The following is a 26197-nucleotide window of genomic DNA, read 5'->3' on the forward strand; positions in this document are numbered from 1 at the left end:
TTCAGATGATGAGAAATCCGAAATGCTGCTTTGTGTGTATTAAAAAGTGAGGCGGGGCATCAGGAGACCGATCCACTCAGTAAAACTCGGTCTTTGATGACTTCTCAATTCTAATATTTCACTGCAAAATTTCCAACAAAACAACAACGAAATTTCGAGTCAAGAACTATTATGGCACATCAGCTGATTTCTAGAGCGCTTCAGCCTGTAGCGATGGTGGTATAGTGGTGAGCATAGCTGCCTTCCAAGCAGTTGATCCGGGTTCGATTCCCGGCCATCGCAAGCAGTGCATTTTAACACCACTCCACAACCAAAAGAGCCGATCGATTCAGTGGGAATGAAACACCTCCGTCTGCACATCACATTGATTCTGCCAGACCTCTGGAGTGCAGACACAACTTTGAAGTTGAGGATGTCCCCAGGAGGATTAAGGAGTCAAGTCGAACACGGTTCAAAGAAACACGAGTCATGGCAGAATTCCTTGGTTTTCCATCTTATTTCGAAAGAAATGTTTCCGGATTTCACTCATTTCAACATTACTCTCATTTTGTTTTTTGTGAACTACAGCCTAATATCAAGTGAAATGTGGGTGGACAGTTCACAAATATCCAAACAACGTTATTTCTCATATCGAATCGGTGATGTTATTGTTTTAGGTGCAGGTCAGAAATAGGAGGAGTGGACACCAGCTGCTTTTATATTTCCAGTATGAGAAAATGATTCGATAAAACTCTGAGAGATGATAGAAGTGACCACACAGTGAGTGAAAGTTTAATCCAGGATAAAGTTAAAAATCACACAACACCAGATTACAGTCCAACAGCTTTACTTGGAAGCACTAGTTTTAGGAGTGCTCCGAAAGCTACTTGGACGATAACCTGGTATTGTGTGATTTTGAACTTTGTCCTCCCCAGTCCACCACAGGCTCCTCCACGTCATCATCCGATATCGTCATCATGGATTTGTTAAGGGAAGGTAGTGTCTGATGAAGGTGACTGATTTTCTTTGAAGGATAAAGAATGGATGGAGTGTATCCGATGTAGATCAACCTGATGATAAGAAGGACCATAAGACGCAGTATTTATAGCAAAAGGATTACAGTTTAATGCAGCTGAAATGATATATTAAACACATTTAGGTTAAGCCTTTCATCTTTTATAATGGGTTTACTAGTTTCCGTTCTTTAATATAAGAACCTCAGAACCTTTTCAAAGTTACGTTGTCGAGATAACTTCAGGTTGTCTAACAAGAGATGCCATCTCAGCTCAGACAATGCATTAAAGGTGTGAGGTTAAAGTCTGTCTGTGTCCCAATCTTGAGTCAGACTGGTTCTAGCCTCCCAGTCGGAGAGCACTTCAGCGCTCTGTGCCTTTCGGTCTCGGACCCCTGGGTGACAATCCTCCAAGGCAGACTATGGGACAGCCAACAATGCAAAGTGGCCAAGCAGAGGCTGATAGTCAAGTTCGGTACCCATGGGGATGACTTTAACTGGGCACTTTGGTTCATGTCACACGACACGTGACAACACTGCACTGTATACTATTTCACGGACACTACACAAGTACACGCACACACACAAAAGCACACTCCTACCGACCCACACACACATGCATACCCTCTCTCAAACACAAGCTCTCTCTTATAAACTCACTCAAACACTTCCACATTCACAGCCACTCACGCACATTCTCACAAATTGATACCCCAGTACACTCACACACATGCACCTACACACACTCTCACACACCCGCATATCCCTACATGCATACACACACACACAGACACACACACACACACAGCCACACACACCCACACATGCACCCACACACACACACATGCACCCACACACGCAGGCACACACACACACACACACACACACACACACATATACACACACACACACACACACAGTCCACCCCGCCCCCCCCACACACACTGATTCCGGGTTCTCACGACTCTCAGCTGGAGACTATCATTGCCTGCAGACCCGACCTTCATCCCCCCACGACACCATGAAGGGTAACACTTGCTCATGCCCTTACACAGCCGTCTGTGCCCTCCCTTGACCCCGTCCTTTCCATCTTGCCCACCGCCCCTCCATGACGCTCTACCTCCTTCCTGCGCAGGTTTGCTCTGACAATGTCAATTTCACGTCCTTTGTCAATTTCACTTCCTATGTCAATTTCACCGCACTACGTTTTCTTTTTCCCCTCACGAACCGGGATCACCCTACGCTGTGCTTGCTGACCCCACCCCCTACGTTTGCCTTCCCGGATAGCGCTTTGTGTTTCGTTGGAACCGCAGGAGTAGCTGCGGACGTTCTGCTTAAACCTGAGCGGATAACACTGTTCTGCTCGGAGACAGGGAGGTCTGTAGATGCTGGAGCCCGAAACATCGATTTCCCTGCTGTGCGTTTCCAGCAACACACTCTCGACACTGTTCTGCCACGACCCTGTCTCGGTTGCACACAATCCCATTCATCATTAAGGCGCCACGGCATCCCAAGGACTTGGGACCCATGGGAACTAAATGATGACAGCGGCCTCAGCACTCTGCACCCCCTGACCTTGGAAAGCCCATCTTGGTTCAGGTTACCTATCTAGGGCAGGGAGGGTTTTGCGTGCACTGCCTTCCCACATCAGTGGAAGCGACCTTCACTAAACAGCTGCCCATGACTACCCCTTGCTGTGAAGTTAAACATCACACAACACCAGGTTATAGTCCAACAGATTTAATTGGAAGCTCTAGATTTCGGACAACCACCTGATGAAGGAGCAGCGCTCCGAAAGCTAGTGCTTCCAATTAAACCTGTTGGTCTATAACCTGGTGTTGTGTGATTTTTAACTTTCTATACCCCAGTCCAACACTGGCATCTCCAAATCATGCCCTCCTGTGAAAACCCCTTACTGCTGACTGACACCTCCCCCTCTTCTACAAAGTAAAAGAGAAACCTGCAAATCTATCAACGGGATCGAACTTCAAATTAATACATATTCCTCGAGAGGGTTCTGCTTCCCGAACTGTTACCCGGAATTCCCTCCTCTCCACAATTACTGCAGCGTGGCCTCAGTCTAATGGTTCCTCTGTTTTTGCCGTTTTTGTTTTCTAAGAAAACTCTTGAGAAGTTTTAGAAACTGAAAGAACTGCAGAATTACGTGGGGCATGGATAGGATAAATAGACAAAGTCTTTTCCCTGGGGTCGGGGAGTCCAGAACTAGAGGCCATAGGTTTAGTGTGAGAGGCGAAAGATATAAAAGCGACCAAAGGGTCAACGCTTTCATCTAGAGGGTGGTACGTGTGTGGAATGAGCTGCCAGAGGAAGTGGCGGAGGCTGGTACAATTGCAACATTTTCCAGGCATTTGGATGAGTATATGAATAGGAAGGGTTTGTAAGGATATGGGCCGGGTGCTGGCAGGTGGGACTAGATTGGGTTGGGATATCTGGTCGGCATGGGCAGGTTGGACCGAAGGGTCTGTTTCCGAGCTGCACATCTCTATCTCGATGACTATGTCTACGCTGTAAATCAGAAACCAAACCCGAAGTCGGTGGTAAAGCTGTATGAAGAGAAATCAGAGTTCACGTTTCGGTCCGGTGAACCTTTCTGAGAACTTGACAAGTTTTAATTGTGTGATCGTTCCAGGGTTGCCCTGGGATTTTCGTGCTATTTCTGTTATTGATTGATTTCAGATGATGAGAAATCCGAAATGCTGCTTTGTGTGTATTAAAAAGTGAGGCGGGGCATCAGGAGACCGATCCACTCAGTAAAACTCGGTCTTTGATGACTTCTCAATTCTAATATTTCACTGCTAAATTTCCAACAAAACAACAACGAAATTTCGAGTCAAGAATTATTATGGCACATCAGCTGATTTATAGAGCGCTTTAGCCTGTAGCGATGGTGGTATAGTGGTGAGCATAGCTGCCTTCCAAGCAGTTGACCCGGGTTCGATTCCCGGCCATCGCAAGCAGTGTATTTTAACACCACTCCACAACCAAAAGAGCCGATCGATTCAGTGGGAATGAAACACCTCCGTCTGCACATCACATTGAGTCTGCCAGACCTCTGGAGTGCAGACACAACTTTGAAGTTGAGGATGTCCCCAGGAGGATTAAGGAGTCAAGTCGAACACGGTTCAAAGAAACACGAGTCATGGCAGAATTCCTTGGTTTTCCATCTTATTTCGAAAGAAATGTTTCCGGATTTCACTCATTTCAACATTACTCTCATTTTATTTTTTGTGAACTACAGCCTAATATCAAGTGAAATGTGGGTGGACAGTTCACAAATATCCAAACAACGTTATTTCTCATATCGAATCGGTGATGTTATTGTTTTAGGTGCAGGTCAGAAATAGGAGGAGTGGACACCAGCTGCTTTTATATTTCCAGTATGAGAAAATGATTCGATAAAACTCTGAGAGATGATAGAAGTGACCACACAGTGAGTGAAAGTTTAATCCAGGATAAAGTTAAAAATCACACAACACCAGATTACAGTCCAACAGCTTTACTTGGAAGCACTAGTTTTAGGAGTGCTCCGAAAGCTACTTGGACGATAACCTGGTATTGTGTGATTTTGAACTTTGTCCTCCCCAGTCCACCACAGGCTCCTCCACGTCATCATCCGAGATAGTCATCATGGATTTGTTAAGGGAAGGTAGTGTCTGATGAAGGTGACTGATTTTCTTTGAAGGATAAAGAATGGATGGAGTGTATCCGATGTAGATCAACCTGATGATAAGAAGGACCATAAGACGCAGTATTTATAGCAAAAGGATTACAGTTTAATGCAGCTGAAATGATATATTAAACACATTTAGGTTAAGCCTTTCATCTTTTATAATGGGTTTACTAGTTTCCGTTCTTTAATATAAGAACCTCAGAACCTTTTCAAAGTTACGTTGTCGAGATAACTTCAGGTTGTCTAACAAGAGATGCCATCTCAGCTCAGACAATGCATTAAAGGTGTGAGGTTAAAGTCTGTCTGTGTCCCAATCTTGAGTCAGACTGGTTCTAGCCTCCCAGTCGGAGAGCACTTCAGCGCTCTGTGCCTTTCGGTCTCGGACCCCTGGGTGACAATCCTCCAAGGCAGACTATGGGACAGCCAACAATGCAAAGTGGCCAAGCAGAGGCTGATAGTCAAGTTCGGTACCCATGGGGATGACTTTAACTGGGCACTTTGGTTCATGTCACACGACACGTGACAACACTGCACTGTATACTATTTCACGGACACTACACAAGTACACGCACACACACAAAAGCACACTCCTACCGACCCACACACACATGCATACCCTCTCTCAAACACAAGCTCTCTCTCATAAACTCACTCAAACACTTCCACATTCACAGCCACTCACGCACATTCTCACAAATTGATACCCCAGTACACTCACACACATGCACCTACACACACTCTCACACACCCGCATATCCCTACATGCATACACACACACACAGACACACACACACACAGCCACACACACCCACACATGCACCCACACACACACACATGCAGCCACACACACACGCATGCACCCACACACGCAGACACACACACACACACACACACACACATATACACACACACACACACACAGTCCCCCCCCGCCCCCCCCCACACACACTGATTCCGGGTTCTCACGACTCTCAGCTGGAGACTATCATTGCCTGCAGACCCGATCTTCATCCCCCCACGACACCATGAAGGGTAACACTTGCTCATGCCCTTACACAGCCGTCTGTGCCCTCCCTTGACCCCGTCCTTTCCATCTTGCCCACCGCCCCTCCATGACGCTCTACCTCCTTCCTGCGCAGGTTTGCTCTGACAATGTCAATTTCACGTCCTTTGTCAATTTCACTTCCTATGTCAATTTCACCGCACTACGTTTTCTTTTTCCCCTCACGAACCGGGATCACCCTACGCTGTGCTTGCTGACCCCACCCCCTACGTTTGCCTTCCCGGATAGCGCTTTGTGTTTCGTTGGAACCGCAGGAGTAGCTGCGGACGTTCTGCTTAAACCTGAGCGGATAACACTGTTCTGCTCGGAGACAGGGAGGTCTGTAGATGCTGGAGCCCGAAACATCGATTTCCCTGCTGTGCGTTTCCAGCAACACACTCTCGACACTGTTCTGCCACGACCCTGTCTCGGTTGCACACAATCCCATTCATCATTAAGGCGCCACGGCATCCCAAGGACTTGGGACCCATGGGAACTAAATGATGACAGCGGCCTCAGCACTCTGCACCCCCTGACCTTGGAAAGCCCATCTTGGTTCAGGTTACCTATCTAGGGCAGGGAGGGTTTTGCGTGCACTGCCTTCCCACATCAGTGGAAGCGACCTTCACTAAACAGCTGCCCATGACTACCCCTTGCTGTGAAGTTAAACATCACACAACACCAGGTTATAGTCCAACAGATTTAATTGGAAGCTCTAGATTGCGGACAACCACCTGATGAAGGAGCAGCGCTCCGAAAGCTAGTGCTTCCAATTAAACCTGTTGGTCTATAACCTGGTGTTGTGTGATTTTTAACTTTCTATACCCCAGTCCAACACTGGCATCTCCAAATCATGCCCTCCTGTGAAAACCCCTTACTGCTGACTGACACCTCCCCCTCTTCTACAAAGTAAAAGAGAAACCTGCAAATCTATCAACGGGATCGAACTTCAAATTAATACATATTCCTCGAGAGGGTTCTGCTTCCCGAACTGTTACCCGGAATTCCCTCCTCTCCACAATTACTGCAGCGTGGCCTCAGTCTAATGGTTCCTCTGTTTTTGCCGTTTTTGTTTTCTAAGAAAACTCTTGAGAAGTTTTAGAAACTGAAAGAACTGCAGAATTACGTGGGGCATGGATAGGATAAATAGACAAAGTCTTTTCCCTGGGGTCGGGGAGTCCAGAACTAGAGGGCATAGGTTTAGTGTGAGAGGCGAAAGATATAAAAGCGACCAAAGGGTCAACGCTTTCATCCAGAGGGTGGTACGTGTGTGGAATGAGCTGCCAGAGGAAGTGGCGGAGGCTGGTACAATTGCAACATTTTCGAGGCATTTGGATGGGTATATGAATAGGAAGGGTTTGGAAGGATATGGGCCGGGTGCTGGCAGGTGGGACTAGATTGGGTTGGGATATCTGGTCGGCATGGGCAGGTTGGACCGAAGGGTCTGTTTCCGAGCTGCACATCTCTATCTCGATGACTATGTCTACGCTGTAAATCAGAAACCAAACCCGAAGTCGGTGGTAAAGCTGTATGAAGAGAAATCAGAGTTCACGTTTCGGTCCGGTGAACCTTTCTGAGAACTTGACAAGTTTTAATTGTGTGATCGTTCCAGGGTTGCCCTGGGATTTTCGTGCTATTTCTGTTATTGATTGATTTCAGATGATGAGAAATCCGAAATGCTGCTTTGTGTGTATTAAAAAGTGAGGCGGGGCATCAGGAGACCGATCCACTCAGTAAAACTCGGTCTTTGATGACTTCTCAATTCTAATATTTCACTGCAAAATTTCCAACAAAACAACAACGAAATTTCGAGTCAAGAACTATTATGGCACATCAGCTGATTTCTAGAGCGCTTCAGCCTGTAGCGATGGTGGTATAGTGGTGAGCATAGCTGCCTTCCAAGTAGTTGACCCGGGTTCGATTCCCGGCCATCGCAAGCAGTGCATTTTAACACCACTCCACAACCAAAAGAGCCGATCGATTCAGTGGGAATGAAACACCTCCGTCTGCACATCACATTGAGTCTGCCAGACCTCTGGAGTGCAGACACAACTTTGAAGTTGAGGATGTCCCCAGGAGGATTAAGAAGTCAAGTCGAACACGGTTCAAAGAAACACGAGTCATGGCAGAATTCCTTGGTTTTCCATCTTATTTCGAAAGAAATGTTTCCGGATTTCACTCATTTCAACATTACTCTCATTTTGTTTTTTGTGAACTACAGCCTAATATCAAGTGAAATGTGGGTGGACAGTTCACAAATATCCAAACAACGTTATTTCTCATATCGAATCGGTGATGTTATTGTTTTAGGTGCAGGTCAGAAATAGGAGGAGTGGACACCAGCTGCTTTTATATTTCCAGTATGAGAAAATGATTCGATAAAACTCTGAGAGATGATAGAAGTGACCACACAGTGAGTGAAAGTTTAATCCAGGATAAAGTTAAAAATCACACAACACCAGATTACAGTCCAACAGCTTTACTTGGAAGCACTAGTTTTAGGAGTGCTCCGAAAGCTACTTGGACGATAACCTGGTATTGTGTGATTTTGAACTTTGTCCTCCCCAGTCCACCACAGGCTCCTCCACGTCATCATCCGATATCGTCATCATGGATTTGTTAAGGGAAGGTAGTGTCTGATGAAGGTGACTGATTTTCTTTGAAGGATAAAGAATGGATGGAGTGTATCCGATGTAGATCAACCTGATGATAAGAAGGACCATAAGACGCAGTATTTATAGCAAAAGGATTACAGTTTAATGCAGCTGAAATGATATATTAAACACATTTAGGTTAAGCCTTTCATCTTTTATAATGGGTTTACTAGTTTCCGTTCTTTAATATAAGAACCTCAGAACCTTTTCAAAGTTACGTTGTCGAGATAACTTCAGGTTGTCTAACAAGAGATGCCATCTCAGCTCAGACAATGCATTAAAGGTGTGAGGTTAAAGTCTGTCTGTGTCCCAATCTTGAGTCAGACTGGTTCTAGCCTCCCAGTCGGAGAGCACTTCAGCGCTCTGTGCCTTTCGGTCTCGGACCCCTGGGTGACAATCCTCCAAGGCAGACTATGGGACAGCCAACAATGCAAAGTGGCCAAGCAGAGGCTGATAGTCAAGTTCGGTACCCATGGGGATGACTTTAACTGGGCACTTTGGTTCATGTCACACGACACGTGACAACACTGCACTGTATACTATTTCACGGACACTACACAAGTACACGCACACACACAAAAGCACACTCCTACCGACCCACACACACATGCATACCCTCTCTCAAACACAAGCTCTTTCTCATAAACTCACTCAAACACTTCCACATTCACAGCCACTCACGCACATTCTCACAAATTGATACCCCAGTACACTCACACACATGCACCTACACACACTCTCACACACCCGCATATCCCTACATGCATACACACACACACAGACACACACACACACAGCCACACACACCCACACATGCACCCACACACACACACATGCAGCCACACACACACGCATGCACCCACACACGCAGACACACACACACACACACACACACATATACACACACACACACACACACACAGTCCCCCCCGCCCCCCCCACACACACTGATTCCGGGTTCTCACGACTCTCAGCTGGAGACTATCATTGCCTGCAGACCCGACCTTCATCCCCCCACGACACCATGAAGGGTAACACTTGCTCATGCCCTTACACAGCCGTCTGTGCCCTCCCTTGACCCCGTCCTTTCCATCTTGCCCACCGCCTCTCCATGACGCTCTACCTCCTTCCTGCGCAGGTTTGCTCTGACAATGTCAATTTCACGTCCTTTGTCAATTTCACTTCCTATGTCAATTTCACCGCACTACGTTTTCTTTTTCCCCTCACGAACCGGGATCACCCTACGCTGTGCTTGCTGACCCCACCCCCTACGTTTGCCTTCCCGGATAGCGCTTTGTGTTTCGTTGGAACCGCAGGAGTAGCTGCGGACGTTCTGCTTAAACCTGAGCGGATAACACTGTTCTGCTCGGAGACAGGGAGGTCTGTAGATGCTGGAGCCCGAAACATCGATTTCCCTGCTGTGCGTTTCCAGCAACACACTCTCGACACTGTTCTGCCACGACCCTGTCTCGGTTGCACACAATCCCATTCATCATTAAGGCGCCACGGCATCCCAAGGACTTGGGACCCATGGGAACTAAATGATGACAGCGGCCTCAGCACTCTGCACCCCCTGACCTTGGAAAGCCCATCTTGGTTCAGGTTACCTATCTAGGGCAGGGAGGGTTTTGCGTGCACTGCCTTCCCACATCAGTGGAAGCGACCTTCACTAAACAGCTGCCCATGACTACCCCTTGCTGTGAAGTTAAACATCACACGACACCAGGTTATAGTCCAACAGATTTAATTGGAAGCTCTAGATTGCGGACAACCACCTGATGAAGGAGCAGCGCTCCGAAAGCTAGTGCTTCCAATTAAACCTGTTGGTCTATAACCTGGTGTTGTGTGATTTTTAACTTTCTATACCCCAGTCCAACACTGGCATCTCCAAATCATGCCCTCCTGTGAAAACCCCTTACTGCTGACTGACACCTCCCCCTCTTCTACAAAGTAAAAGAGAAACCTGCAAATCTATCAACGGGATCGAACTTCAAATTAATACATACTCCTCGAGAGGGTTCTGCTTCCCGAACTGTTACCCGGAATTCCCTCCTCTCCACAATTACTGCAGCGTGGCCTCAGTCTAATGGTTCCTCTGTTTTTGCCGTTTTTGTTTTCTAAGAAAACTCTTGAGAAGTTTTAGAAACTGAAAGAACTGCAGAATTACGTGGGGCATGGATAGGATAAATAGACAAAGTCTTTTCCCTGGGGTCGGGGAGTCCAGAACTAGAGGGCATAGGTTTAGTGTGAGAGGCGAAAGATATAAAAGCGACCAAAGGGTCAACGCTTTCATCCAGAGGGTGGTACGTGTGTGGAATGAGCTGCCAGAGGAAGTGGCGGAGGCTGGTACAATTGCAACATTTTCCAGGCATTTGGATGGGTATATGAATAGGAAGGGTTTGGAAGGATATGGGCCGGGTGCTGGCAGGTGGGACTAGATTGGGTTGGGATATCTGGTCGGCATGGGCAGGTTGGACCGAAGGGTCTGTTTCCGAGCTGCACATCTCTATCTCGATGACTATGTCTACGCTGTAAATCAGAAACCAAACCCGAAGTCGGTGGTAAAGCTGTATGAAGAGAAATCAGAGTTCACGTTTCGGTCCGGTGAACCTTTCTGAGAACTTGACAAGTTTTAATTGTGTGATCGTTCCAGGGTTGCCCTGGGATTTTCGTGCTATTTCTGTTATTGATTGATTTCAGATGATGAGAAATCCGAAATGCTGCTTTGTGTGTATTAAAAAGTGAGGCGGGGCATCAGGAGACCGATCCACTCAGTAAAACTCGGTCTTTGATGACTTCTCAATTCTAATATTTCACTGCTAAATTTCCAACAAAACAACAACGAAATTTCGAGTCAAGAACTATTATGGCACATCAGCTGATTTCTAGAGCGCTTCAGCCTGTAGCGATGGTGGTATAGTGGTGAGCATAGCTGCCTTCCAAGCAGTTGACCCGGGTTCGATTCCCGGCCATCGCAAGCAGTGCATTTTAACACCACTCCACAACCAAAAGAGCCGATCGATTCAGTGGGAATGAAACACCTCCGTCTGCACATCACATTGAGTCTGCCAGACCTCTGGAGTGCAGACACAACTTTGAAGTTGAGGATGTCCCCAGGAGGATTAAGAAGTCAAGTCGAACACGGTTCAAAGAAACACGAGTCATGGCAGAATTCCTTGGTTTTCCATCTTATTTCGAAAGAAATGTTTCCGGATTTCACTCATTTCAACATTACTCTCATTTTGTTTTTTGTGAACTACAGCCTAATATCAAGTGAAATGTGGGTGGACAGTTCACAAATATCCAAACAACGTTATTTCTCATATCGAATCGGTGATGTTATTGTTTTAGGTGCAGGTCAGAAATAGGAGGAGTGGACACCAGCTGCTTTTATATTTCCAGTATGAGAAAATGATTCGATAAAACTCTGAGAGATGATAGAAGTGACCACACAGTGAGTGAAAGTTTAATCCAGGATAAAGTTAAAAATCACACAACACCAGATTACAGTCCAACAGCTTTACTTGGAAGCACTAGTTTTAGGAGTGCTCCGAAAGCTACTTGGACGATAACCTGGTATTGTGTGATTTTGAACTTTGTCCTCCCCAGTCCACCACAGGCTCCTCCACGTCATCATCCGATATCGTCATCATGGATTTGTTAAGGGAAGGTAGTGTCTGATGAAGGTGACTGATTTTCTTTGAAGGATAAAGAATGGATGGAGTGTATCCGATGTAGATCAACCTGATGATAAGAAGGACCATAAGACGCAGTATTTATAGCAAAAGGATTACAGTTTAATGCAGCTGAAATGATATATTAAACACATTTAGGTTAAGCCTTTCATCTTTTATAATGGGTTTACTAGTTTCCGTTCTTTAATATAAGAACCTCAGAACCTTTTCAAAGTTACGTTGTCGAGATAACTTCAGGTTGTCTAACAAGAGATGCCATCTCAGCTCAGACAATGCATTAAAGGTGTGAGGTTAAAGTCTGTCTGTGTCCCAATCTTGAGTCAGACTGGTTCTAGCCTCCCAGTCGGAGAGCACTTCAGCGCTCTGTGCCTTTCGGTCTCGGACCCCTGGGTGACAATCCTCCAAGGCAGACTATGGGACAGCCAACAATGCAAAGTGGCCAAGCAGAGGCTGATAGTCAAGTTCGGTACCCATGGGGATGACTTTAACTGGGCACTTTGGTTCATGTCACACGACACGTGACAACACTGCACTGTATACTATTTCACGGACACTACACAAGTACACGCACACACACAAAAGCACACTCCTACCGACCCACACACACATGCATACCCTCTCTCAAACACAAGCTCTTTCTCATAAACTCACTCAAACACTTCCACATTCACAGCCACTCACGCACATTCTCACAAATTGATACCCCAGTACACTCACACACATGCACCTACACACACTCTCACACACCCGCATATCCCTACATGCATACACACACACACAGACACACACACACACAGCCACACACACCCACACATGCACCCACACACACACACATGCAGCCACACACACACGCATGCACCCACACACGCAGACACACACACACACACACACACACATATACACACACACACACACACACACACAGTCCCCCCCGCCCCCCCCACACACACTGATTCCGGGTTCTCACGACTCTCAGCTGGAGACTATCATTGCCTGCAGACCCGACCTTCATCCCCCCACGACACCATGAAGGGTAACACTTGCTCATGCCCTTACACAGCCGTCTGTGCCCTCCCTTGACCCCGTCCTTTCCATCTTGCCCACCGCCCCTCCATGACGCTCTACCTCCTTCCTGCGCAGGTTTGCTCTGACAATGTCAATTTCACGTCCTTTGTCAATTTCACTTCCTATGTCAATTTCACCGCACTACGTTTTCTTTTTCCCCTCACGAACCGGGATCACCCTACGCTGTGCTTGCTGACCCCACCCCCTACGTTTGCCTTCCCGGATAGCGCTTTGTGTTTCGTTGGAACCGCAGGAGTAGCTGCGGACGTTCTGCTTAAACCTGAGCGGATAACACTGTTCTGCTCGGAGACAGGGAGGTCTGTAGATGCTGGAGCCCGAAACATCGATTTCCCTGCTGTGCGTTTCCAGCAACACACTCTCGACACTGTTCTGCCACGACCCTGTCTCGGTTGCACACAATCCCATTCATCATTAAGGCGCCACGGCATCCCAAGGACTTGGGACCCATGGGAACTAAATGATGACAGCGGCCTCAGCACTCTGCACCCCCTGACCTTGGAAAGCCCATCTTGGTTCAGGTTACCTATCTAGGGCAGGGAGGGTTTTGCGTGCACTGCCTTCCCACATCAGTGGAAGCGACCTTCACTAAACAGCTGCCCATGACTACCCCTTGCTGTGAAGTTAAACATCACACGACACCAGGTTATAGTCCAACAGATTTAATTGGAAGCTCTAGATTGCGGACAACCACCTGATGAAGGAGCAGCGCTCCGAAAGCTAGTGCTTCCAATTAAACCTGTTGGTCTATAACCTGGTGTTGTGTGATTTTTAACTTTCTATACCCCAGTCCAACACTGGCATCTCCAAATCATGCCCTCCTGTGAAAACCCCTTACTGCTGACTGACACCTCCCCCTCTTCTACAAAGTAAAAGAGAAACCTGCAAATCTATCAACGGGATCGAACTTCAAATTAATACATATTCCTCGAGAGGGTTCTGCTTCCCGAACTGTTACCCGGAATTCCCTCCTCTCCACAATTACTGCAGCGTGGCCTCAGTCTAATGGTTCCTCTGTGTTTGCCGTTTTTGTTTTCTAAGAAAACTCTTGAGAAGTTTTAGAAACTGAAAGAACTGCAGAATTACGTGGGGCATGGATAGGATAAATAGACAAAGTCTTTTCCCTGGGGTCGGGGAGTCCAGAACTAGAGGGCATAGGTTTAGTGTGAGAGGCGAAAGATATAAAAGCGACCAAAGGGTCAACGCTTTCATCCAGAGGGTGGTACGTGTGTGGAATGAGCTGCCAGAGGAAGTGGCGGAGGCTGGTACAATTGCAACATTTTCCAGGCATTTGGATGGGTATATGAATAGGAAGGGTTTGGAAGGATATGGGCCGGGTGCTGGCAGGTGGGACTAGATTGGGTTGGGATATCTGGTCGGCATGGGCAGGTTGGACCGAAGGGTCTGTTTCCGAGCTGCACATCTCTATCTCGATGACTATGTCTACGCTGTAAATCAGAAACCAAACCCGAAGTCGGTGGTAAAGCTGTATGAAGAGAAATCAGAGTTCACGTTTCGGTCCGGTGAACCTTTCTGAGAACTTGACAAGTTTTAATTGTGTGATCGTTCCAGGGTTGCCCTGGGATTTTCGTGCTATTTCTGTTATTGATTGATTTCAGATGATGAGAAATCCGAAATGCTGCTTTGTGTGTATTAAAAAGTGAGGCGGGGCATCAGGAGACCGATCCACTCAGTAAAACTCGGTCTTTGATGACTTCTCAATTCTAATATTTCACTGCAAAATTTCCAACAAAACAACAACGAAATTTCGAGTCAAGAACTATTATGGCACATCAGCTGATTTCTAGAGCGCTTCAGCCTGTAGCGATGGTGGTATAGTGGTGAGCATAGCTGCCTTCCAAGCAGTTGACCCGGGTTCGATTCCCGGCCATCGCAAGCAGTGCATTTTAACACCACTCCACAACCAAAAGAGCCGATCGATTCAGTGGGAATGAAACACCTCCGTCTGCACATCACATTGAGTCTGCCAGACCTCTGGAGTGCAGACACAACTTTGAAGTTGAGGATGTCCCCAGGAGGATTAAGGAGTCAAGTCGAACACGGTTCAAAGAAACACGAGTCATGGCAGAATTCCTAGGTTTTCCATCTTATTTCGAAAGAAATGTTTCCGGATTTCACTCATTTCAACATTACTCTCATTTTGTTTTTTGTGAACTACAGCCTAATATCAAGTGAAATGTGGGTGGACAGTTCACAAATATCCAAACAACGTTATTTCTCATATCGAATCGGTGATGTTATTGTTTTAGGTGCAGGTCAGAAATAGGAGGAGTGGACACCAGCTGCTTTTATATTTCCAGTATGAGAAAATGATTCGATAAAACTCTGAGAGATGTTAGAAATGACCACACAGTGATGAAAGTTTAATCCAGGATAAAGTTAAAAATCACACAACACCAGATTACAGTCCAACAGCTTTACTTGGAAGCACTAGTTTTAGGAGTGCTCCGAAAGCTACTTGGACGATAACCTGGTATTGTGTGATTTTGAACTTTGTCCTCCCCAGTCCACCACAGGCTCCTCCACGTCATCATCCGATATCGTCATCATGGATTTGTTAAGGGAAGGTAGTGTCTGATGAAGGTGACTGATTTTCTTTGAAGGATAAAGAATGGATGGAGTGTATCCGATGTAGATCAACCTGATGATAAGAAGGACCATAAGACGCAGTATTTATAGCAAAAGGATTACAGTTTAATGCAGCTGAAATGATATATTAAACACATTTAGGTTAAGCCTTTCATCTTTTATAATGGGTTTACTAGTTTCCGTTCTTTAATATAAGAACCTCAGAACCTTTTCAAAGTTACGTTGTCGAGATAACTTCAGGTTGTCTAACAAGAGATGCCATCTCAGCTCAGACAATGCATTAAAGGTGTGAGGTTAAAGTCTGTCTGTGTCCCAATCTTGAGTCAGACTGGTTCTAGCCTCCCAGTCGGAGAGCACTTCAGCGCTCTGTGCCTTTCGGTCTCGGACCCCTGGGTGACAATCCTCCAAGGCAGACTATGGGACAGCCAACAATGCAAAGTGGCCAAGCAGAGGCTGATAGTCAAGTTCGGTACCCATGGGGATGACTTTAACTGGGCACTTTGGTTCATGTCACACGACACGTGACAACACTGCACTGTATACTATTTCACGGACACTACACAAGTACACGCACACACACAAAAGCACACTCCTACCGACCCACACACACATGCATACCCTCTCTCAAACACAAGCTCTCTCTCATAAACTCACTCAAACACTTCCACATTCACAGCCACTCACGCACATTCTCACAAATTGATACCCCAGTACACTCACACACATGCACCTACACACACTCTCACACACCCGCATATCCCTACATGCATACACACACACACAGACACACACACACACAGCCACACACACCCACACATGCACCCACACACACACACATGCAGCCACACACACACGCATGCACCCACACACGCAGACACACACACACACACACACACACACAGTCCCCCCCGCCCCCCCCACACACACTGATTCCGTGTTCTCACGACTCTCAGCTGGAGACTATCATTGCCTGCGGACCCGACCTTCATCCCCCCACGACACCATGAAGGGTAACACTTGCTCATGCCCTTACACAGCCGTCTGTGACCTCCCTTGACCCCGTCCTTTCCATCTTGCCCACCGCCCCTCCATGACGCTCTACCTCCTTCCTGCGCAGGTTTGCTCTGACAATGTCAATTTCACGTCCTTTGTCAATTTCACTTCCTATGTCAATTTCACCGCACTACGTTTTCTTTTTCCCCTCACGAACCGGGATCACCCTACGCTGTGCTTGCTGACCCCACCCCCTACGTTTGCCTTCCCGGATAGCGCTTTGTGTTTCGTTGGAACCGCAGGAGTAGCTGCGGACGTTCTGCTTAAACCTGAGCGGATAACACTGTTCTGCTCGGAGACAGGGAGGTCTGTAGATGCTGGAGCCCGAAACATCGATTTCCCTGCTGTGCGTTTCCAGCAACACACTCTCGACACTGTTCTGCCACGACCCTGTCTCGGTTGCACACAATCCCATTCATCATTAAGGCGCCACGGCATCCCAAGGACTTGGGACCCATGGGAACTAAATGATGACAGCGGCCTCAGCACTCTGCACCCCCTGACCTTGGAAAGCCCATCTTGGTTCAGGTTACCTATCTAGGGCAGGGAGGGTTTTGCGTGCACTGCCTTCCCACATCAGTGGAAGCGACCTTCACGAAACAGCTGCCCATGACTACCCCTTGCTGTGAAGTTAAACATCACACGACACCAGGTTATAGTCCAACAGATTTAATTGGAAGCTCTAGATTTCGGACAACCACCTGATGAAGGAGCAGCGCTCCGAAAGCTAGTGCTTCCAATTAAACCTGTTGGTCTATAACCTGGTGTTGTGTGATTTTTAACTTTCTATACCCCAGTCCAACACTGGCATCTCCAAATCATGCCCTCCTGTGAAAACCCCTTACTGCTGACTGACACCTCCCCCTCTTCTACAAAGTAAAAGAGAAACCTGCAAATCTATCAACGGGATCGAACTTCAAATTAATACATATTCCTCGAGAGGGTTCTGCTTCCCGAACTGTTACCCGGAATTCCCTCCTCTCCACAATTACTGCAGCGTGGCCTCAGTCTAATGGTTCCTCTGTTTTTGCCGTTTTTGTTTTCTAAGAAAACTCTTGAGAAGTTTTAGAAACTGAAAGAACTGCAGAATTACGTGGGGCATGGATAGGATAAATAGACAAAGTCTTTTCCCTGGGGTCGGGGAGTCCAGAACTAGAGGGCATAGGTTTAGTGTGAGAGGCGAAAGATATAAAAGCGACCAAAGGGTCAACGCTTTCATCCAGAGGGTGGTACGTGTGTGGAATGAGCTGCCAGAGGAAGTGGCGGAGGCTGGTACAATTGCAACATTTTCCAGGCATTTGGATGGGTATATGAATAGGAAGGGTTTGGAAGGATATGGGCCGGGTGCTGGCAGGTGGGACTAGATTGGGTTGGGATATCTGGTCGGCATGGGCAGGTTGGACCGAAGGGTCTGTTTCCGAGCTGCACATCTCTATCTCGATGACTATGTCTACGCTGTAAATCAGAAACCAAACCCGAAGTCGGTGGTAAAGCTGTATGAAGAGAAATCAGAGTTCACGTTTCGGTCCGGTGAACCTTTCTGAGAACTTGACAAGTTTTAATTGTGTGATCGTTCCAGGGTTGGCCTGGGATTTTCGTGCTATTTCTGTTATTGATTGATTTCAGATGATGAGAAATCCGAAATGCTGCTTTGTGTGTATTAAAAAGTGAGGCGGGGCATCAGGAGACCGATCCACTCAGTAAAACTCGGTCTTTGATGACTTCTCAATTCTAATATTTCACTGCAAAATTTCCAACAAAACAACAACGAAATTTCGAGTCAAGAACTATTATGGCACATCAGCTGATTTCTAGAGCGCTTCAGCCTGTAGCGATGGTGGTATAGTGGTGAGCATAGCTGCCTTCCAAGCAGTTGACACGGGTTCGATTCCCGGCCATCGCAAGCAGTGCATTTTAACACCACTCCACAACCAAAAGAGCCGATCGATTCAGTGGGAATGAAACACCTCCGTCTGCACATCACATTGAGTCTGCCAGACCTCTGGAGTGCAGACACAACTTTGAAGTTGAGGATGTCCCCAGGAGGATTAAGGAGTCAAGTCGAACACGGTTCAAAGAAACACGAGTCATGGCAGAATTCCTTGGTTTTCCATCTTATTTCGAAAGAAATGTTTCCGGATTTCACTCATTTCAACATTACTCTCATTTTGTTTTTTGTGAACTACAGCCTAATATCAAGTGAAATGTGGGTGGACAGTTCACAAATATCCAAACAACGTTATTTCTCATATCGAATCGGTAATGTTATTGTTTTAGGTGCAGGTCAGAAATAGGAGGAGTGGACACCAGCTGCTTTTATATTTCCAGTATGAGAAAATGATTCGATAAAACTCTGAGAGATGATAGAAGTGACCACACAGTGAGTGAAAGTTTAATCCAGGATAAAGTTAAAAATCACACAACACCAGATTACAGTCCAACAGCTTTACTTGGAAGCACTAGTTTTAGGAGTGCTCCGAAAGCTACTTGGACGATAACCTGGTATTGTGTGATTTTGAACTTTGTCCTCCCCAGTCCACCACAGGCTCCTCCACGTCATCATCCGATATAGTCATCATGGATTTGTTAAGGGAAGGTAGTGTCTGATGAAGGTGACTGATTTTCTTTGAAGGATAAAGAATGGATGGAGTGTATCCGATGTAGATCAACCTGATGATAAGAAGGACCATAAGACGCAGTATTTATAGCAAAAGGATTACAGTTTAATGCAGCTGAAATGATATATTAAACACATTTAGGTTAAGCCTTTCATCTTTTATAATGGGTTTACTAGTTTCCGTTCTTTAATATAAGAACCTAAGAACCTTTTCAAAGTTACGTTGTCGAGATAACTTCAGGTTGTCTAACAAGAGATGCCATCTCAGCTCAGACAATGCATTAAAGGTGTGAGGTTAAAGTCTGTCTGTGTCCCAATCTTGAGTCAGACTGGTTCTAGCCTCCCAGTCGGAGAGCACTTCAGCGCTCTGTGCCTTTCGGTCTCGGACCCCTGGGTGACAATCCTCCAAGGCAGACTATGGGACAGCCAACAATGCAAAGTGGCCAAGCAGAGGCTGATAGTCAAGTTCGGTACCCATGGGGATGACTTTAACTGGGCACTTTGGTTCATGTCACACGACACGTGACAACACTGCACTGTATACTATTTCACGGACACTACACAAGTACACGCACACACACAAAAGCACACTCCTACCGACCCACACACACATGCATACCCTCTCTCAAACACAAGCTCTCTCTCATAAACTCACTCAAACACTTCCACATTCACAGCCACTCACGCACATTCTCACAAATTGATACCCCAGTACACTCACACACATGCACCTACACACACTCTCACACACCCGCATATCCCTACATGCATACACACACACACAGACACACACACACACAGCCACACACACCCACACATGCACCCACACACACACACATGCAGCCACACACACACGCATGCACCCACACACGCAGACACACACACACACACACACACATATACACACACACACACACACAGTCCCCCCCGCCCCCCCCACACACACTGATTCCGGGTTCTCACGACTCTCAGCTGGAGACTATCATTGCCTGCAGACCCGACCTTCATCCCCCCACGACACCATGAAGGGTAACACTTGCTCATGCCCTTACACAGCCGTCTGTGCCCTCCCTTGACCCCGTCCTTTCCATCTTGCCCACCGCCCCTCCATGACGCTCTACCTCCTTCCTGCGCAGGTTTGCTCTGACAATGTCAATTTCACGTCCTTTGTCAATTTCACTTCCTATGTCAATTTCACCGCACTACGTTTTCTTTTTCCCCTCACGAACCGGGATCACCCTACGCTGTGCTTGCTGACCCCACCCCCTACGTTTGCCTTCCCGGATAGCGCTTTGTGTTTCGTTGGAACCGCAGGAGTAGCTGCGGACGTTCTGCTTAAACCTGAGCGGATAACACTGTTCTGCTCGGAGACAGGGAGGTCTGTAGATGCTGGAGCCCGAAACATCGATTTCCCTGCTGTGCGTTTCCAGCAACACACTCTCGACACTGTTCTGCCACGACCCTGTCTCGGTTGCACACAATCCCATTCATCATTAAGGCGCCACGGCATCCCAAGGACTTGGGACCCATGGGAACTAAATGATGACAGCGGCCTCAGCACTCTGCACCCCCTGACCTTGGAAAGCCCATCTTGGTTCAGGTTACCTATCTAGGGCAGGGAGGGTTTTGCGTGCACTGCCTTCCCACATCAGTGGAAGCGACCTTCACTAAACAGCTGCCCATGACTACCCCTTGCTGTGAAGTTAAACATCACACAACACCAGGTTATAGTCCAACAGATTTAATTGGAAGCTCTAGATTGCGGACAACCACCTGATGAAGGAGCAGCGCTCCGAAAGCTAGTGCTTCCAATTAAACCTGTTGGTCTATAACCTGGTGTTGTGTGATTTTTAACTTTCTATACCCCAGTCCAACACTGGCATCTCCAAATCATGCCCTCCTGTGAAAACCCCTTACTGCTGACTGACACCTCCCCCTCTTCTACAAAGTAAAAGAGAAACCTGCAAATCTATCAACGGGATCGAACTTCAAATTAATACATATTCCTCGAGAGGGTTCTGCTTCCCGAACTGTTACCCGGAATTCCCTCCTCTCCACAATTACTGCAGCGTGGCCTCAGTCTAATGGTTCCTCTGTTTTTGCCGTTTTTGTTTTCTAAGAAAACTCTTGAGAAGTTTTAGAAACTGAAAGAACTGCAGAATTGCGTGGGGCATGGATAGGATAAATAGACAAAGTCTTTTCCCTGGGGTCGGGGAGTCCAGAACTAGAGGGCATAGGTTTAGTGTGAGAGGCGAAAGATATAAAAGCGACCAAAGGGTCAACGCTTTCATCCAGAGGGTGGTACGTGTGTGGAATGAGCTGCCAGAGGAAGTGGCGGAGGCTGGTACAATTGCAACATTTTCCAGGCATTTGGATGGGTATATGAATAGGAAGGGTTTGGAAGGATATGGGCCGGGTGCTGGCAGGTGGGACTAGATTGGGTTGGGATATCTGGTCGGCATGGGCAGGTTGGACCGAAGGGTCTGTTTCCGAGCTGCACATCTCTATCTCGATGACTATGTCTACGCTGTAAATCAGAAACCAAACCCGAAGTCGGTGGTAAAGCTGTATGAAGAGAAATCAGAGTTCACGTTTCGGTCCGGTGAACCTTTCTGAGAACTTGACAAGTTTTAATTGTGTGATCGTTCCAGGGTTGGCCTGGGATTTTCGTGCTATTTCTGTTATTGATTGATTTCAGATGATGAGAAATCCGAAATGCTGCTTTGTGTGTATTAAAAAGTGAGGCGGGGCATCAGGAGACCGATCCACTCAGTAAAACTCGGTCTTTGATGACTTCTCAATTCTAATATTTCACTGCAAAATTTCCAACAAAACAACAACGAAATTTCGAGTCAAGAACTATTATGGCACATCAGCTGATTTCTAGAGCGCTTCAGCCTGTAGCGATGGTGGTATAGTGGTGAGCATAGCTGCCTTCCAAGCAGTTGACCCGGTTTGATTCCCGGCCATCGCAAGCAGTGCATTTTAACACCACTCCACAACCAAAAGAGCCGATCGATTCAGTGGGAATGAAACACCTCCGTCTGCACATCACATTGAGTCTGCCAGACCTCTGGAGAGCAGACACAACTTTGAAGTTGAGGATGTCCCCAGGAGGATTAAGGAGTCAAGTCGAACACGGTTCAAAGAAACACGAGTCATGGCAGAATTCCTTGGTTTTCCATCTTATTTCGAAAGAAATGTTTCCGGATTTCACTCATTTCAACATTACTCTCATTTTGTTTTTTGTGAACTACAGCCTAATATCAAGTGAAATGTGGGTGGACAGTTCACAAATATCCAAACAACGTTATTTCTCATATCGAATCGGTAATGTTATTGTTTTAGGTGCAGGTCAGAAATAGGAGGAGTGGACACCAGCTGCTTTTATATTTCCAGTATGAGAAAATGATTCGACAAAACTCTGAGAGATGATAGAAGTGACCACACAGTGAGTGAAAGTTTAATCCAGGATAAAGTTAAAAATCACACAACACCAGATTACAGTCCAACAGCTTTACTTGGAAGCACAAGTTTTAGAAGTGCTCCGAAAGCTACTTGGACGATAACCTGGTATTGTGTGATTTTGAACTTTGTCCTCCCCAGTCCACCACAGGCTCCTCCACGTCATCATCCGATATCGTCATCATGGATTTGTTAAGGGAAGGTAGTGTCTGATGAAGGTGACTGATTTTCTTTGAAGGATAAAGAATGGATGGAGTGTATCCGATGTAGATCAACCTGATGATAAGAAGGACCATAAGACGCAGTATTTATAGCAAAAGGATTACAGTTTAATGCAGCTGAAATGATATATTAAACACATTTAGGTTAAGCCTTTCATCTTTTATAATGGGTTTACTAGTTTCCGTTCTTTAATATAAGAACCTCAGAACCTTTTCAAAGTTACGTTGTCGAGATAACTTCAGGTTGTCTAACAAGAGATGCCATCTCAGCTCAGACAATGCATTAAAGGTGTGAGGTTAAAGTCTGTCTGTGTCCCAATCTTGAGTCAGACTGGTTCTAGCCTCCCAGTCGGAGAGCACTTCAGCGCTCTGTGCCTTTCGGTCTCGGACCCCTGGGTGACAATCCTCCAAGGCAGACTATGGGACAGCCAACAATGCAAAGTGGCCAAGCAGAGGCTGATAGTCAAGTTCGGTACCCATGGGGATGACTTTAACTGGGCACTTTGGTTCATGTCACACGACACGTGACAACACTGCACTGTATACTATTTCACGGACACTACACAAGTACACGCACACACACAAAAGCACACTCCTACCGACCCACACACACATGCATACCCTCTCTCAAACACAAGCTCTCTCTCATAAACTCACTCAAACACTTCCACATTCACAGCCACTCACGCACATTCTCACAAATTGATACCCCAGTACACTCACACACATGCACCTACACACACTCTCACACACCCGCATATCCCTACATGCATACACACACACACAGACACACACACACACAGCCACACACACCCACACATGCACCCACACACACACACATGCAGCCACACACACACGCATGCACCCACACACGCAGACACACACACACACACACACACACACAGTCCCCCCCGCCCCCCCCACACACACTGATTCCGTGTTCTCACGACTCTCAGCTGGAGACTATCATTGCCTGCGGACCCGACCTTCATCCCCCCACGACACCATGAAGGGTAACACTTGCTCATGCCCTTACACAGCCGTCTGTGACCTCCCTTGACCCCGTCCTTTCCATCTTGCCCACCGCCCCTCCATGACGCTCTACCTCCTTCCTGCGCAGGTTTGCTCTGACAATGTCAATTTCACGTCCTTTGTCAATTTCACTTCCTATGTCAATTTCACCGCACTACGTTTTCTTTTTCCCCTCACGAACCGGGATCACCCTACGCTGTGCTTGCTGACCCCACCCCCTACGTTTGCCTTCCCGGATAGCGCTTTGTGTTTCGTTGGAACCGCAGGAGTAGCTGCGGACGTTCTGCTTAAACCTGAGCGGATAACACTGTTCTGCTCGGAGACAGGGAGGTCTGTAGATGCTGGAGCCCGAAACATCGATTTCCCTGCTGTGCGTTTCCAGCAACACACTCTCGACACTGTTCTGCCACGACCCTGTCTCGGTTGCACACAATCCCATTCATCATTAAGGCGCCACGGCATCCCAAGGACTTGGGACCCATGGGAACTAAATGATGACAGCGGCCTCAGCACTCTGCACCCCCTGACCTTGGAAAGCCCATCTTGGTTCAGGTTACCTATCTAGGGCAGGGAGGGTTTTGCGTGCACTGCCTTCCCACATCAGTGGAAGCGACCTTCACGAAACAGCTGCCCATGACTACCCCTTGCTGTGAAGTTAAACATCACACGACACCAGGTTATAGTCCAACAGATTTAATTGGAAGCTCTAGATTTCGGACAACCACCTGATGAAGGAGCAGCGCTCCGAAAGCTAGTGCTTCCAATTAAACCTGTTGGTCTATAACCTGGTGTTGTGTGATTTTTAACTTTCTATACCCCAGTCCAACACTGGCATCTCCAAATCATGCCCTCCTGTGAAAACCCCTTACTGCTGACTGACACCTCCCCCTCTTCTACAAAGTAAAAGAGAAACCTGCAAATCTATCAACGGGATCGAACTTCAAATTAATACATATTCCTCGAGAGGGTTCTGCTTCCCGAACTGTTACCCGGAATTCCCTCCTCTCCACAATTACTGCAGCGTGGCCTCAGTCTAATGGTTCCTCTGTTTTTGCCGTTTTTGTTTTCTAAGAAAACTCTTGAGAAGTTTTAGAAACTGAAAGAACTGCAGAATTACGTGGGGCATGGATAGGATAAATAGACAAAGTCTTTTCCCTGGGGTCGGGGAGTCCAGAACTAGAGGGCATAGGTTTAGTGTGAGAGGCGAAAGATATAAAAGCGACCAAAGGGTCAACGCTTTCATCCAGAGGGTGGTACGTGTGTGGAATGAGCTGCCAGAGGAAGTGGCGGAGGCTGGTACAATTGCAACATTTTCCAGGCATTTGGATGGGTATATGAATAGGAAGGGTTTGGAAGGATATGGGCCGGGTGCTGGCAGGTGGGACTAGATTGGGTTGGGATATCTGGTCGGCATGGGCAGGTTGGACCGAAGGGTCTGTTTCCGAGCTGCACATCTCTATCTCGATGACTATGTCTACGCTGTAAATCAGAAACCAAACCCGAAGTCGGTGGTAAAGCTGTATGAAGAGAAATCAGAGTTCACGTTTCGGTCCGGTGAACCTTTCTGAGAACTTGACAAGTTTTAATTGTGTGATCGTTCCAGGGTTGGCCTGGGATTTTCGTGCTATTTCTGTTATTGATTGATTTCAGATGATGAGAAATCCGAAATGCTGCTTTGTGTGTATTAAAAAGTGAGGCGGGGCATCAGGAGACCGATCCACTCAGTAAAACTCGGTCTTTGATGACTTCTCAATTCTAATATTTCACTGCAAAATTTCCAACAAAACAACAACGAAATTTCGAGTCAAGAACTATTATGGCACATCAGCTGATTTCTAGAGCGCTTCAGCCTGTAGCGATGGTGGTATAGTGGTGAGCATAGCTGCCTTCCAAGCAGTTGACCCGGGTTCGATTCCCGGCCATCGCAAGCAGTGCATTTTAACACCACTCCACAACCAAAAGAGCCGATCGATTCAGTGGGAATGAAACACCTCCGTCTGCACATCACATTGAGTCTGCCAGACCTCTGGAGTGCAGACACAA

The 26197-nt window shown here is 46.9% G+C and overlaps 7 non-coding genes across 7 annotated transcripts; all 7 read left to right on the plus strand.

The window, feature by feature from the left end:
• The first annotated feature begins 210 nt into the window (after positions 1-210).
• Positions 211-282, plus strand: trnag-ucc (transfer RNA glycine (anticodon UCC)). The gene has a single exon. It is a non-coding gene; the product is annotated as a tRNA-Gly (tRNA).
• Positions 283-3893: 3611 nt separating this feature from the next.
• On the plus strand, positions 3894-3965 carry trnag-ucc (transfer RNA glycine (anticodon UCC)). Its single transcript has one exon. It is a non-coding gene; the product is annotated as a tRNA-Gly (tRNA).
• A 3623-nt stretch (positions 3966-7588) lies between these two features.
• trnag-ucc (transfer RNA glycine (anticodon UCC)) lies at positions 7589-7660 on the plus strand. The gene has a single exon. It is a non-coding gene; the product is annotated as a tRNA-Gly (tRNA).
• A 3623-nt stretch (positions 7661-11283) lies between these two features.
• trnag-ucc (transfer RNA glycine (anticodon UCC)) lies at positions 11284-11355 on the plus strand. The gene has a single exon. It is a non-coding gene; the product is annotated as a tRNA-Gly (tRNA).
• Positions 11356-14980: 3625 nt separating this feature from the next.
• trnag-ucc (transfer RNA glycine (anticodon UCC)) lies at positions 14981-15052 on the plus strand. The gene has a single exon. It is a non-coding gene; the product is annotated as a tRNA-Gly (tRNA).
• A 3598-nt stretch (positions 15053-18650) lies between these two features.
• trnag-ucc (transfer RNA glycine (anticodon UCC)) lies at positions 18651-18722 on the plus strand. The gene has a single exon. It is a non-coding gene; the product is annotated as a tRNA-Gly (tRNA).
• Positions 18723-26009: 7287 nt separating this feature from the next.
• On the plus strand, positions 26010-26081 carry trnag-ucc (transfer RNA glycine (anticodon UCC)). The gene has a single exon. It is a non-coding gene; the product is annotated as a tRNA-Gly (tRNA).
• Positions 26082-26197: the final 116 nt, after the last annotated feature.

This window comes from Chiloscyllium punctatum, chromosome 15, assembly GCF_047496795.1.
Source record: "Chiloscyllium punctatum isolate Juve2018m chromosome 15, sChiPun1.3, whole genome shotgun sequence".
In the NCBI taxonomy this organism is placed as follows: Eukaryota; Metazoa; Chordata; class Chondrichthyes; order Orectolobiformes; family Hemiscylliidae; genus Chiloscyllium; species Chiloscyllium punctatum.